The sequence below is a fragment of the Cervus elaphus genome, chromosome 19 (assembly GCF_910594005.1).
Source record: "Cervus elaphus chromosome 19, mCerEla1.1, whole genome shotgun sequence".
Classification (NCBI taxonomy): Eukaryota; Metazoa; Chordata; class Mammalia; order Artiodactyla; family Cervidae; genus Cervus; species Cervus elaphus.
Window position 1 is genome coordinate 28,809,987 of NC_057833.1, and position 15,323 is coordinate 28,825,309.

The 15,323-nt window shown below is 36.2% G+C and overlaps 1 pseudogene; it reads right to left on the reverse strand.

Annotated features, from left to right (window-relative positions):
• Positions 1-2,234: 2,234 nt before the first annotated feature.
• Positions 2,235-15,323, reverse strand: part of LOC122675204 — a 42,271-nt pseudogene continuing 29,182 nt past the window's right edge.

Below are 15,323 nucleotides of genomic sequence, written 5' to 3' on the forward strand. Positions count from 1 at the left end.
GTTTATGGTTCACATACTCCTATATAGAAGTATATCTGTATTGTTATATATATATATATATATATATGATCATTTCACATATTTATGTTATGCATTTATTATATAGCAAAATATTGTATACCACATATAAACATTTACATATATTTTTAACAATTATATATATTTATATAGCATTTATTCATCTGTAACTCTTGAAAATGCATTGGAGGTGACAAGTTAACTGCTTCTAAAAACTGTACCTATCTTAATAAAGAGGTTTTGATCTTTGCATGTGTGTCTTTAAACATCTTTAGGCTGGAGATCTTCTCTATTTTGTTCACTTTGGAATCCCTAGTGCCTTCAACCTAATAGACGCTTAATAAAAATCTACTGTATAAAAAGTAAATCAACAATGGGTACCTTTGTTGAACTTTGGAGGGAATAATTATTGGTTTGCCTATTATTGTAGCTTATTTATTTACACTTATTATTTTATTTGGTATTTTAACTTGGTACATCCACTAATTACATAATATTATTATTATGAAAACAAAAAGGAAGAAGTCACAAAGAGGGAGAAGGAGGAGAAAGCAATAGGAAAGAAGCAAAAGATAGATAAGGGGAATGGCTGTAAAAGGGAAGGTGGAGGAATGGTATGGACTTGAGAAGAGAAGAGAAAGTATGTAAGAAAAGGAAATAGAATAGGAAGTGGTGAAAATTTCAATAAATAGTGTTGTAATAATTAGCTATCCATATGGAAAAATAAAATTAGACTGCTTTATCACACCTCATAAAAAATAAATTCCAGATGGATTAAAGATTAAATCGTTTTTTAAAAGAACCTATGGAAGATTATTTTATAGCCTCAGAGTAGGAAAAATGTCTTTTAAAAACAAATGAACATGTTTATAAGCAAAAAGAAAATCCTTTCGTCTGTGTCAAATAAAAAATAAAACTGTAGAGCAAGGTATCACAAGAAAATTTTAAATGAAGTGAAAAACACAGAAAACATATTTGCAACATATATGATAGAGAAAAGCATTAGATATTTGATTAATTATGATACCCACACATCAACAGGAAAAAGACATTTTAAAAAATGCTCAGTGAGAAACAGGTAGAGAAAAAGAGAACATCAAACAAAGATAGATACACATATTTTCATATACAAGATACATAATGGAAAAGATCTTGATGCTGGAAAGATTGAGGGCAAGAGAAGAAGGGGACAACAGAGGATGAGATGATTGGATGGTATCACCAACTCAATGGACATGAGTTTGCACAAATTCCAGGAGATAGGAGGCTTGGTGTGCGGGGTCTCAATGTGTTGGACACAACTTAGTGACTGAACAACAACATATATAAGATACATAGGTATACATGCAAAATAAGTCTCAAAATACATAATAGGCTATATACAAATCATAATAGCTATATACAAATCACAATAGCTGGCTAAAGGAGTATAAAAGGAACTCAATTTTGCAGTCTCTTTTTATTTGTTCAAGGGGATTGATAAGATCAAATTTAAATAGAAAAAGAGTGTTATTATTGTTAGTGGTGGGTGTATGAGTGTTTATTGTATACATCTATATATGTTTTTTAAAAATTAATACTGTCCTTAAAAGGAAAAATACTTGCTTTTAGACTACACTGCTAGTAAAAGAGATTGACCTGGAATCCCAAATGATACTTTTCCAATTCTAAAATTGATGTCCATCTTGATGCTATACAATTTTGTTTCAAACTGTATTATTTGCTACATTACAGTCTAAAACAGTTGAAAATCTCTTATGTAAGTGTGTCCTACTCTTTGGTTATTTTGTGTTTACCTCTGTCTTTGCTAATTGTGAAAACTGACACAATTAAACTTGTTCAAGTTCTTCAATTTAAACATTTGCTTTAGCAGATAGAAAAAAACACATGGATGTATTTTCTAAAACTTTAATAAAGAAACTTCTAAAAGCTTCTATTTACAAGCATGCTGTGTGCTAAGTCACTTTAGTTGTGTCCGACTCTCTGTGACCCCTGGACTGTAGCCCTCCAGGCTCCTCTCTCCATGGGGTTTTCCAGGCAAGAATACTGGAGTGGGTTGCCACTTCCTCCTCCAGGGGAACCTCCCAACCCAGGGATCAAACCCACATCTCTTAGTTCTCCTGCATTGGCAGACTGATTCTTTATCACTAGCACCTCCTGGGAAGTTGAAGGCTGAGAGACTGGGAGAGCAATATGTTTTAACACCCAGGGAATGTTTACATGTTCATTTGCTTTATAGTCAGAGAATTTCCAGGGTATAAGTCATACAGCAGAAGGCAGGGTGCAGAGGAAAAGAGGCTGAGACTGGGCGCTCAAACAGAGGCTTCGCTGGATCAGCCACAGAATAAATGGCAAGCTTTCCCTCCCCGAGGTCTAGCCAGATGTCCACCACACTAGGTCTGTGTGAGCTGAGGACAGTTTCCTTGACTGTGCCCCATGCAGAGAGCTGGCTGGTCCCTTTCCACTCTATACATCAAGAGTCTGTGGTCCTTCCCAGGATCTGGCTTTGCTTCATCCCTCCACAAGGTCACCCCAACTGTCCAGTGGCTACAATGCTGAGTGTCCACTTCCCAGTACTGCTGCCCAGAAGACAGGGCCTGGAAACATAAGGCTTGGCTGGAGGCAAGCCTCTCAGGACTCCAGGGTCAGGAGTGTGGGAAGTGAGATACAGTGACTGTCCGGTGATCTGTGGACACCTTCAGATTATAAGAGACGCTCCCAAGGTCAAAGTTTGGACTGATGGTCTATCAAGCAGATGAGGAAACCCTTTTGGGTGCAAGGTGGCTCTGGTCAGGCAGTGAGCATGAGGAAGAAGATGGAGCTTCCGGGAGTTCAATCTGCATTTGTTCTTCAAGGGCCCCTTGCTGCATGAAATTTTCTTGTAACTTTCCCTGGATCTCTTCTAGGTCATAGAGAATATCTTTCATTTTTTGGCTCAGGTGGACATGAAGTCACTAGTTTGGGAGAAGCCAAGGAAAGGTCACCCCATCTGACAAAGCTCCTTTGTCTGATTCAGATTCTGGGAGGTGTCTGATCAAATAATTATTTTATTTAATCTACAAGTATAGATTAAATGATTATTCCATTATTTAAAATACTTGAGCATTTAATGACATTTATTTCAACATGCCTTATACCTAACCTGGTTTCAGACAATACCTCTTAAATCTTGTTGCCTGCATATTTTAACATTAGAGTTTGTTCATTGTTCTCTAGCATACATTCTTATCTCTTTCTTTTAAAGAAAGGTCCCTCCAAGTTTTAGCTCGGCACATGGCCTACCAGTTGGGAACACATTCTCTCAGACTCATACGCGTGTTTGCCTGTGGCCAAGCCCTGGCCAGTGGGGAAGAAATAACAACACTGATTGTATATTCCAGGCAACAAACTCAGCAGAGAAGCTGCTTACCCTCACTCTCCCTTCACCTTCCACTGACTAGAAATGATGATCACCAGCCTTAACCCTAGCCTCGCAATAGAAGCCATGTGTTAAAGTTTACAAAGCCTCCTCATCAGTCCTGGACTGTTTTCATGAGAGAGAAATAAATTTCTCACTTAAGTCATCATGTTTCTGTATCTCTTTGTGACAGCACACTAACTTTAGCTTGTTCTCTATCTAAAATAATTAACATTAACCCATACGTATCACAGAAGAATACACTTGCATTCAGAGAAATTGATGACTTTGTCCATGATGGTAGACATAGAAAGTGGCAAAGGGATGTGTGGAGAGTGGGATTTCTGACTCCAAAGCCTGTGGATTCTATGCCTGATTCCCAGGCAGGAAAAGTCTGATCCAAGTGCCCCGTTCTCAAACGTGATTATAAATGCTGACCTCAGAGTTACTGCTGATTAAAGCCTAGGGTACATATTAACACTAATTAGGGAATATTTGGCTCTTTCATATTTGTTTTAAAAAGTGGTAGATAATGTGCTAGGAAGGACATCTCTAGGGTCAAGTTTGGGACTTTAATCTTGCTCACAGGGGATGAAGGCCTTCTTTCCACCACATCCACCCTGACAAGAAACAGAAAATATTTTGTTCCCTTAATGGGAAGTTAGTTCTTAGAAGTTACAGTTAAATTTCCTCACTCTCAGCCCATAGTCCATAAAATATCACCAGAATGTTAGGAAAGAGACTGATAGAATCTATTTAATTTTCTCAGTAGCCTAATGAGAAGAGTGTCAGTGAAAGAGTTCAGCAGCCAATGTCCCAAGGAAGACTGACTATAAAATTCTTCCACATGGAGGTAGAAATACAATAAATCGAGACCAAGAAGAGCTATTTGGTTACAAAGCAATGAATTGGAACCAAGGCAGCAATTCTCACTCAATCTAAAAAAGTATTTTGTTCTTGCGGCTGATTCAATTAAAATAAAGCACATGAAAATATTACATTCTCTTCTTCTTGGCACCAGAGTTGCAGGAAGACTAAAGAGATACTTAACACAAGCAATACTTCAGTCATAGAAACTAATCTGTTCTGTTTGTGATGTGTTCAGGGGAAAATTCAAACCCACCAAGTACGTTACAGTGGCTCAAATGCATGGTAGATTCAAAAAGCACTATAAAAACAGGAGCTTTCATTAGAGATTTCCTCACTGTGAGAACCACGGTCATCAAGTAAAGACAGCAAATATTTGAGGGGAAGCCAAAGGGTGAAAAAGAAAAACTGAACACTTCTTTTTGCCATTATATTTACAAGCAAAGAATGTAGGCAAAATAAAAACTAAATAAAAACTAATTTTAAAATTTAGTTTCTTTTTGAAAATTAGATCTGTTTTGTAACATAAATGTGTGTGAATACATATATAAATGTGTGTGTGTGTGTGTGGGTGGGTGTGTGCATGCTTAATCACTCAATCATGTCTGACTCTGTATTCCCACAGACTGCAGCCCTCCAGGCTCCTCTGTCCATGGAATTCTCCAGGCAAGAATACTGGAGTGGGTTGCCATTCCCTTTTCCAGGATATACATGTGTATGTGTGTGTGTGTATAAATATATAGTAACATGTGCATATATGTGTATAGATATACAGGTGTCTATTTATATCTATATGCATATGTACATACATGTGTATATAATATGCATGTGTTTGTCCATTTGTATCTTATCTACACACAAACACACACACATATATATATACACACACAAATACATTTAAGGAAATTGGAGGTTAAGTGGAAGTTCTTTTATTTGTTAGTCATAATGATAAAGTAAAAAGAAAACAGATTTTTCTTCTTAAATTTTTAAGTTGAAAAATAATGTTTTTCAGATTCTCATTTGAAACAAAATCATGAATTTATACTTATTCACTCAATCATGGCATTTACCACATAAGGTTTTTAAATCCAAGTGAACCACAGAACAACCCAAACATAGCTCTGTCAGAGTATTGGAGCATCATGTAAGAAAACAAATTCTTTATATGTTCCGAGCTTTGGCAGAACTCTAAATATTTCTCTAGCATAGGATTTTGAAGTTAAGAAGAACTAATATGAAATAAATACTGTGGTCTCTTAATAACTTTACTGAGGTATAATCAACATACAACTAGCTGCATATATTTAAAATGCACAGTGTAAAATATGATGTATATTGTTGATGTTGTTTAATTGCTGAGTCATGGTTGGCTTTTGTGACCCCATGGACTATCGCATGCCAGGCTCCTCTGTCCATGGGATTTTCCAGGCAGTAATACTGGCGATGTGTAGTAGAGGCAGTAGACATATTAAACCTATTACTGTTTTCAAAGATTTTTTTTTCTAAACTTCCATATGAAGTTTAGAGTTAGCTTGTCAATTTAATGATGATTAAATTGAATATACTCAGAATTTTAACCATATTGCATTCAACCTTTACATAAATTTATAGAGAACTGACAAATTAGCAACATTGAATTTTGGGTCCCAAAACACACATTCTCCATTTATTGTGGTCTTTTAAATTCAAAAATATTTTGTAGTTTTCAATGTAGAGCTCTTATAAGTTTGGGTTAAATTTTATCCCTCAGTACTTATTTTTTTTTTTATTTTGGTATAAATGGTAACTTCAAAAAATTTTGATTTCTTGGGAATTTCCCTGGCAATCCAGTGTTTAAGGTTCTAATCTTCCACTGCAGGGGCCATAGTTTCAACCCCTGGTCAGGGAACTATAAATAAACAAAATACAAAAAAATTAATTTTGTATTATTCTTTGCTACTATTAACACTATTGTGTGTTGATCTTATATCCTATAACATTTGCTAAACTCACTTTAATTCTTCTGCTTCTTTGCAGCTTCCGTCATATTTGACACATATGACTGGCAATTTGCTATTAAATATAATTTTGTTTCTTCCTTCTAAATCTCTATGCCTTTCATTATTTTCCTGGCATATTACATTGGTTAAAGTTTTCAATGCAATGTTGAATAGCAGTGTGAGAGCAGAAATTCTTGCTATTTTATTTTATTTTATTTTTACTTTACAGGGAAAACATTCATTCTTTCAGTCTTAAGTATGATATTGGGCATAAGTTTTTTATAAATTACTTTTATTAAGATAGGAAAGTTCTCTTATATTTTTACTTCCTGAAAACTTTTCATTAAATATATTTTCTATATATTTGAAATTTTCATAAAACTTCTATTTTTTAATATGTTATGCAGTGAATTAGTACATTGATTTTGGAATAATTAGCCATGCATTCTTAGGATAAATCCAACTTAGTCTCATCATGTATTATCTTTCTATGCATTATTGTGCTTAGTCTGTTAATATTTGTTAAAATATTTTCTCATCTAGATTCATTATGGATATTGTTCAGTAGTTTTCTCTTAATATCCTCTTCTGGTTTTGGTATCAAAATAATACTAGACCCATAGAATGATATGAGAAGAATTTCCTCTTCTTCAACTTCTGGGAGAGCTTATTCAGTGTTAGTATTATTATTATTTTTTTTTTTCATAAATATTTGGTAGAATGTACTAATGAAGCCTTCTGGGCCTGGAGTTTTCCTTTGTGGAAGGCTTTTAACTACAAATTCTTTTTCATTTTTTAATAGATATAGGGCTTTGGGACTTTATTTCTTCTTAAGTCACCCTTGTCTTTTTCAAGAAATTTAGCCATTTAATCTTAATTGTGGGATTTTGTTACTATTGTTGTTGTTTAGTTGCTAAATCATGTCTGACTCTTTTGTGACCCCATGCACTGTATACCACAGGCTCCTCTGCCTGGGATTTCCCAGGCAAGAATACTGGAGTGGGTTGCCATTTCCTTTTCCAGAAAATCTTCTGGACCCAGGGATCGAATCTGCATCTCCTGCATTGGCAGAAGGATTCTTTACCACTGAGCCACCAGGAAAGCCCAAGTTGTGGGATATATTGGTATAAAATTGCTTATAATATTACCTTTTTTTTTTTTAGCATACATGAAATCTAGAGTGATTTTGCTTCATTCATTCCTGATACTGCTTTCTTATATATATTTTTTCCCAAATTAGTCCAGCTAGAAGTTCACCAAAATTTGTTAATCTTCCCAAAAAGTCAGCCTTTGATTTCTGTTAATTTTCACTCTTTTTTCCCCTCATTTTCTCTCTCCTTCTGATTTCTTTTTTTGTTTGTTTTCTTTCTTCTGCTTCCCTTGGATTTTATTTGTTGTACTCTTTCTGATTGCTTAATGCTGAGGTAATCAATTTGAGACTTTCTTCTTTTCTAATATAGACATCTAGTGTTATATATTTCCTGTAAGTGCTATATTAGCTGCATTCCAAAAATCTTGACACATTTAGTTTTTAAATTTTCTCAGTTCAATGTATTTTCTGATTTTTTCCCCTCAGAAGTATGCTATTTAGTTTCCAACTACTTGAGAATTTTCCAGATATATTTTTTGATTTCTAATTTCATCTCATTTTTTTAATTTTATTAAAGAAAACACATTCTATGACTAAATGCTTTTAAATGTGCTGATCTTCTTTTGAGGACAAAAAAAATGCTTTATGTTAAAAAATGATTCCTGCATATTTGAATGTTTTAATGTCATTGGGTGGAGGGTTCAAGTGCTGTCTATCCAAAGTGATTTTCTTTTTCTTTCTTTTTTTTTTTTTTTAGTGATTTTCTGTTGACCAGTCTATTAATTTGCATTAAGAATTCTTTCCTCTTTTTTCCTCTCTGGCTGCTTGTAAGATTATATCTTAAAAGTTTGATTACAGTATACCTTGGGTACTTTCATTTTTTTTTTTTTTCTTGTGTTTTAGGGATCTGTGGTTGTATAATTTATATCAGATTTGGGAAATTTTCAGAAAATATTTAAATATTTTTATGTACTACTTCTCATATTTAAGGTCTCCAGTTACATATATATTAGCATGTTTGAAATATTCCCACAGTTCACTCTTTTTCCTTTAATTGTTCTTTTTTTTATTTTTGCTGTGTCACTGACAGGTAAATTTAGTTGTTGGCAAAGAGAAAGAGAGAATGCCTGTTAGCTGTGGAGAACAGGAGAGTCAAGGGCTTAATTTGAAAACAATAAGCTCAGAAAAATCTTTTGCCTCTTGCTAGGGAGTGTCCTCTTGCTCCCTTCCTGCTGATAAAAATGTCTGAGGGGGTTAGGGGTGAAGATCCTCAGACTCTCAGGGAATCCTTTCCTCCACCTCTGTGTACTTACAAAAGACAGGGCTAGGACAAGAGCTCCTTCCTGAGGCCTGGCCAATCCTAAGGTTTAGAGAAGTCTACTATACCCATATGGAGGAGGAAATGGCAACCCACTCCAGTATTCTTGCCTGGAGAATCCCATGGACAAAGGAGCCTGGCGGGCTACAGTCCATGGGGTCTCAAAGAGGTGGACACGACTGAGCAGCTAACACTGTACCCACCAACTCATTTTCTTATCCTACGTCTAACCTGCTGTTCATCCTGTTCAGTGTCATTTTTTAGAAATTTTTATTGTCACTTCAAAAAGTTCAAATGGAGTCTATTTTTACAGCTTCAATTTGTTTACTTTTTGAACATATGGAAGTTATAACACATTTTTTCAGTGTCCTTGTCTGCTAATTCTAACATCTATATCAGTTTTCAAACAAAGGAATGATTATTCTCCTCCTTCTGAGTCATGTTTTACTGCTTCTTTGCATGCCTGATTGTCTTTCATTGGATGTACAGAACTGTGAACTTTACCTTGTTGGGTTCTGGCTGTTTTTGTATCTCTACCATTCTTTAGCTTTGTTCTGACATGTGGATACAATCTGATAGGTTTGGATCTTGCTTTTATTTTTCTTTCGACTGATTAGAAGTAGAGGTCAATCTAGGGCTAACTACCCTCCACTACTGAGGTTAGGCATTCCTGAGTACTTTACTCAATGCTCCATATTTTAATAAGTTTTTCCAGTCTGACTGGTTGAAATAGGCACTGTTCTTGGTATTTTAAAATCCTGAACAATATTCCTTCTTATAATTTAGATGGTTCTTTTCCTAGCCTTAGCTAGTTTCCTCAGACATATTCAGTAATCATTACTCTACTGAGTACTTAAAGAAGATTCTATACAGACTGCCTCTTTGATACATTGTCCTGCAAAATCCAGACATCATGATCTCCCTTGAAATTTTTGTTTGACAGAGATTTAAGAAACTTACATGATACAGGACAGGGGTTAAATAACATAAATAAAATTACTTAGACATAACAAGAAGATTAGACTTTGTTATTCCTGAATCACTAAATTCTTATGTATATTAACATTCATTATTGTTTAGCTGATTTTTCCTAATTATCCAAACTCATAAGTTGTTTTAGCACTAATTTTCTTTCTATATAGCTTTTTCATTTAATTTGTTCATTTCTACTCTCCAAACATGGCTGTTTCTTGATATGTGGAAGAAAAAGTGTAACTTTTTTTGACCCTGTATATTAATTTCCCCCACACTGAATGCCAAAATATTTTCCATAGACTTCTGCCAGAAATACTACATTGATTAAATACTACAGTGCCACTTCTGTGGGTTGACAGACATACCTCTATATATTGAATTTATCTTGTCATTTAATGAGAAACTTCTTGCTAACCAGGGGGTGTCAAATTGGTTTCAATCATGCTAAAGATGGGTAGATGTAAGACCAGTCTTTAGTTCTACAGCTCAGTCTATAGAACTGGCTAAGAAAAGAGAAATTTCCTACTGAAACCATTTGGAGTGCCTTGGCATGATTTCAGTAAAAGTTATTCAGTAAAATAATCCCGCATGTAGAAAGAATATGCTCAGGGGAAATTCTAAGTTATTAGCATAGGAATCAGGGCTGTCTCTGTGTCAAACATTCCCACTTCCTAGCAAAAATGGGGACAGAAAACAGCAGCAACATAGAAACAGCAACAACAATGAAATCTGATTGTAAGAGAGATGGTGGATATCCTTTCAAAGTGTTTTGTTTGTGTTTAAAATGCCAAGAAAATAGTGAATTTTTAAAAGATATACAGCAGAAATCAAGCCATAAGGCCCTGAAAGACAGTATGAGAACTACAAAATATATATATGTTATACACTGAATATGGATTTTCAACAAATATTTTATGAAATCTGATAACAATGGAAAGAAGAATAATTTCAGCTGAAGAGAGCAAGTGAAATGCATATAAATGGCATTTTTTTCTTGACTGGTAAGTAGAGCTTTACATAATTCATCATGAGAGCCACTTTTATAATCCACATAAATGAGTTTTATGATGATGGCAAATCAGAGGTATGTGAGAAATATAATCTGAGTCAAAATAATTTTACCATTAACGTCTGGTTTAGTTTACTGATAACATAAATTTACTGTACTGTAGATTCAGAGAGATGAGGAACATATGCCATTCAATAAACATTATGAAGAATAAAAGAAAAACTAAGCTGGAAGTCACTGGAGAATAGTTCTTTGATTGTTTGCTTGGAGTAGGTATAAAACTCAGTGTAATGAATCTCATGAGGGCAGAGAGAGAACAAAAATAAAAAGGGATCATATTTTACCAAACAGCACCTTGGGAAGTTCCAACATGAGACCTTTTTTGGTTTAATAAGGTTATCATTACTTTGAAAGTTTACAGTTTAGGGCAGGCCAGTTGATACTGAGTTATGAGAAGAAAACTGATGAGAAAATCCTAAGGAAATCAAAAGAGTAACAGCAATAATTGGATTGCTCTCATTGACTATAAAGTTAGAAGGTATTTTGAAAGCATAATAAACATATGAATTATGTTTTAAGAAATTCAGGCTGGGAGTTAAAACACAAACAGAGTTAGGTAAAAAAAATAAAAGGAGAAGAATTTGGGGTTGAAATTAGTAAAAATTGGCCAACGTTTTCTGGCCTGGTTTTTATTTTGTGTTATCAAGAATTTTCATTCACACCTTAATATTAAAGTTGATGACAGAGTTTTAATTAGGTCAAATTATATTAATCCTTAGTTTTGGTTCTTCTTATTAGTTTCTTGAATAGGAAGCAAAAGAAAACACATGAGAGTAATTGAAGGATCTGCTTTATATAGTAATCATTTTAATATTGATAATTGCATTGTGAAAACTAAGGTAATGTAATCATTAATTGTCACATTTGAACCCAAGCTATTGCAATTTGCTAATCTGAATACTTGAATTACATTTTTATAATAAGAATCTATATTGGTCTTCCATTTTTATTCATCATATCATCTTAAATTGTAAGCAACTAATGATGGGGATAAAAGAATAGCATTGAACCTTGATTGAGCAATAAATGCTAACTCTTTCCTTATGTTCATAAACAGATGCCTTAGAAGGAGTAGCTTATCTCAATCATTTTTCCAGGGGAAGGGGACAACAAACAAAGGAAGCTTCTTGAGAGAGACATGCATCACCATCCTTGTATATTACTAGCTAGCACATAATTTGAAAGTAGGGGTCAAGCCCTTAATTAAATAATTCAATAAATAAGCATTCTTCTAGACAATAATAGTATATCAGTAAAAGCATACAAAATCTGTAAGCACTTAATGGGGCTTACATTCTACCTTGCAAAAAGATTGAATAAAAAGAAAAAGAGCTGTATATAGGGATGCATATAATAAGTTGTAAGGAGCAGAACAAAATTGAAAAGAGGGCGAGAAATTGTTGACATGGGGACTTCCCTGGGGGTGCAGTAGATAAGAATCCACCTGCCCACGCAGGGGACACAAGTTTGATCCGTCATCTGGGAAGATTCCACGTGCGGTGAAGCCGCATGTCTTAGAGCCCCTGCTATGCAACAAGAGAAGCCCGGGCACTGCAGCTAGAGAGCAACCCATGCTTGCTGCAACTAGAGAGAGAGTAACCCGTGCTTGCCGCAACTAGAGAGCAACCGGTGCTTGCTGCAACTAGAGAGTAACCCGTGCTTGCCGCAACTAGAGAGAGAGTAACCCGTGCTTGCCGCAACTAGAGAGCAACCGGTGCTTGCTGCAACTGGAGAGTAACCCGTGCTTGTTGCAACTAGAGAGAGAGTAACCCGTGCTTGCCGCAACTAGAGAGAGAGTAACCCGTGCTTGCCGCAACTAGAGAGAGAGTAACCCGTGCTTGCCGCAACTAGAGAGCAACCGGTGCTTGCTGCAACTGGAGAGTAACCCGTGCTTGTTGCAACTAGAGAGAGAGTAACCCGTGCTTGCCGCAACTAGAGAGAGAGTAACCCGTGCTTGCCGCAACTAGAGAGAGAGTAACCCGTGCTTGCCGCAACTAGAGAGTAACCCATGCTTGCCGCAACTAGAGAGAGAGTAACCCGTGCTTGCCGCAACTAGAGAGTAACCCGTGCTTGCCGCAACTAGAGAGAGAGTAACCCGTGCTTGCCGCAACTAGAGAGCAACCGGTGCTTGCTGCAACTGGAGAGTAACCCGTGCTTGCCGCAACTAGAGAGAGAGCAACCCGTGCTTGCCGCAACTAGAGAGTAACCCATGCTTGTTGCAACTAGAGAGAGAGCAACCCGTGCCTGCTGCAACTAGAGAGCAACCCGTGCTTGCTGCAACTAGAGAAAGCCCACACAAAGCAATGAAGACCCTTTAATGCTTTAACCTCTGAGCCACCAGGGAAGCCCATAATGAAGACCCAGTGCAGCCAAAATTAAAAATTAATTAATTTAAAAAATTGTTGATGTGGGAATGGAGATTCTTATACAGATGAAGTAATGAGGCAGGTCTCACTGAAAAGATCACATTTACTTAAAGGAATACAATTAATGAAGGGTAGATTACACAAATATCAGAGAAGAGCATTCCCAAAAGAGACAACAGAAAATGCAAAGGTATTCTCTGAGGCAGGAGGTACCTGGGATGGTTTTTGAACAGAGACAATGAGGCCCAGACAACTAAAATGAAACAAACAAGACAGAGTGAGTAGTAGAAAATAAAATAACTCAGGTTCAAAGTTGTCAACTATATACAGCTTTACACATCACTGTGGGCTTAGATTTTCAATGTGAATGATATAAGAAGTCATTCACGGTTTTTCGAGCAGAAATATAACATGATCTAAGTTACTCTGGCAGCTGAATTAAAAATAGACTTTAGGAGGCATAGCAGAATCAGAAATGCCGGTTAGGAAGCTATTGCTTAAAAGCAAACAATATATAAGAAAAGTGTGGACTCAGGTAGAATATTGGAAGCAGTGTAGACACGATTGGATTTTGGATGTATTTTAGCAATAGAGGAAAAATTATTTAATGATAGATTGGACGTGGAGTATGTACAAAATAAAACAGTCAAGAATGGCATCAAGTTCTTCAGGCTACACATCAAGAGAAATGGAGTTGTTATTAACTAAGATGTGAAAGACTGATAGAGCAGCAGGCTGTGGGAGGGTAATCAGGTTACACTGACAAGAACACTTTTGCAGGATTGGACCAGGTTCAAAAAAAGAAAGGATGAGGAGCAGCTGGAATAGACTACTTCTTCAAGGAGTTTTGCTTTACAAGGAAGGAGATGAGCAGGACTACAACCAGAAGTAGAAAGGTAGTTGAGATTGCATTTTATCGTATTTTAAGATGGGGGTATAACTGGGTATATATCTGAAAATAGAATGTTCAGAGTTAAAAATGATCATTCAGGAGAGGAAAGGGAAACTTGCTGGAACACCATGACTGATTCAGCCTTTGGGTTAACCCACAAACTAAAGCGGCCACACACTACATTCATTACCTTTAATCTGTTACATTAAACTCTATTTTTCACAAAAACTTGGATAATAATATTAATACTCATGTAATAGTCTAATACCAATATAAAATTAACAAAGAACTCAGAGGGACTAGAAAATTTTCAATCACTACTTACCCCCCTATTAGCTTTTAGGAAGCAACCTCAGGCAAGTAACTTAGTGGCTAACTATTTGCCTAAAATCTTTCTTAGGTTCTGAGTCGAAAACAAAAACATCAACAAAAATGTTTGCCAAACAAACACGCTTTCATTTGGACTAATGGAGCCAATTTAACCTCTGGCATAAATTAGTCTGAGTAAACCTGGTTATGCTACAGTAACAACATGAATTGTTGGTCTTTTATCACAAAATTAATTCATGTTTTGCTCTCACAATATGTCTGTTATGAGTTAACAATGATAATTGTCCACTGCAGTCATTCAAGGAGCCAGGTAACTAGAAGCAGCTCCCTCTTACATATGTTTCCATGATCTGAGTTCTAACACGTATTCTAACTCCAAACAGGAGAAGGAAATGGCAACCCACTCCAGTGTTCTTGCCTGGAGAATCCCAGGGACGGGGGAGCCTGGTGGGCTGCCCTCTATGGGGTCGCACTAAGCCGGACAGGACTGAAGCGACTTAGCAGCAAAACCAGAAACTCCAAACAATATTGAATTTATGAATTGCCAATACCAAAGGCATTTTTCTCTTCTGAATTGTAATCAATTAGTAATCATTTATCCTTTCTTGGAAAAGCACCAAGAGCATAATTAGCACCTGGCAATTCATTCCTTTCTGTTCTCAATGAGAATGTGGGTCAACAGTTCACTCCCTGTGAACTGTTCCCTTGTAGCTTCCCTTGTGGCTAAGCTGGTGAAGAATCCGCCTGCAGTGCGGGAGACCTGGGTTTGATCTCTGGGTTGGGAAGATCCCCTGGAGCAGGGCATGGCAACCCACTCTAGTATTCTGGCCTGGAGAGTTCCATCAACTGTATAGTCCATGGGGTCTCAAAGAGTCAGACATGATTGAGTGACTTTCACTTTTATGTGTGTGTGTGTATGTATATATATATATATATATTCCCCCCCCCCCAAGCAGTACTCCATAACACTTTCTGCTTATTCCCTTAGCATCAGCGTGTTCTTTAACCTTGAGGCTAGTTGT